The following is a 1,169-nucleotide window of genomic DNA, read 5'->3' as shown; positions in this document are numbered from 1 at the left end:
TTTTTTGGTAGCATAGTGGCTCAGGCACTTGACTGCTAACCAGAAGGCTGGCGGTTCAAACCCACCAGCCACTCCTCGAAAGGAAGATGGGCCAATCTACTTCCGTATTGATACTGCCTAGGAAACCCAAGGAGGGGTCGCTATGAGTCGGGGCCGACTCGATGGCACACAACAACAACAACAACCATTCCAAGCACATATTGGGGTTAGGAGTGTTTGAATGTTTTTACTATGAGAATATTATGTTAGAAGCAGGAAAAAAATATATAAAAAGTATATAATAATATGCAAGGAGCTCTGGTGGTGTAGTGCCTAAGGCATCTGACTGCTAACCAAAGGCTAGTGGTTTGAACCAACCTCTTCAGAAGGAAGGTTGATCAATCTACTTCCGTAGAGATACCACCTTGGAAACCCAAGGAGGGGTTGCTATGAGCCGGATCTGACTGCTAGCAGGATGTTGCGTTTGTTGTTTATAATAGTTTGCACAAGAATGTTCTTTGTAATAGACTTTGAAATAGTGCAAAATTGGATATAATTCAAATGCCATAAATAAGGGATTAAATTAATTATAGTATATTCATACATTGCAATACAGTTCCACTGCCCCAACATACAATACATTCCACTCTTTCAAAAATAACCAATAATAACAATATGTTTTTGTAGAGATCAAACTGATAATGGTGCTATTCTCTAGAGAGTCCTTAATTTTTTCACCCTTTTATTTTCTATGGATTCCTAATTTTTTTAAGTTATTTCTGAAATGTTTAATTCTTATTAAAGCATTAACTCTTATTCTTTAATCAAGTTGAAATAGGGATGATACTATTTTTTAATGCATTTTATTGAAATATAATTTATATACAGTGAAATACACAAAACTAAAGTGACAAGAGTCAATGCATTTTTTTTTTTTCTTCAGTCATCCCTCCGCCCCCTCCTCCCACTCCTGGTAACCAACAAAGAAAGTTTCCCTCCATACATAGACCTTTCCTTGACCCTCCACAACAATGAACTAATACTATATTTGTCCTTCTGTGATTGACTTATTTCACACAGCATAATGTCCTCCAAGTTCATCCATATTATGAGGTGTTTTGCAGACTCCACATTATTCTTTAGTGCTGCATAGCATTCCATTATGTGTGTGTACCATAGTTTGGTCATCC

Source organism: Orycteropus afer, unplaced genomic scaffold (assembly GCF_000298275.1).
Source record: "Orycteropus afer afer isolate SDZICR_OR568_19922 unplaced genomic scaffold, OryAfe1.0 scaffold00501, whole genome shotgun sequence".
Lineage (NCBI taxonomy): Eukaryota > Metazoa > Chordata > Mammalia > Tubulidentata > Orycteropodidae > Orycteropus > Orycteropus afer.
Note: the sequence above shows the minus strand (reverse complement) of the source record.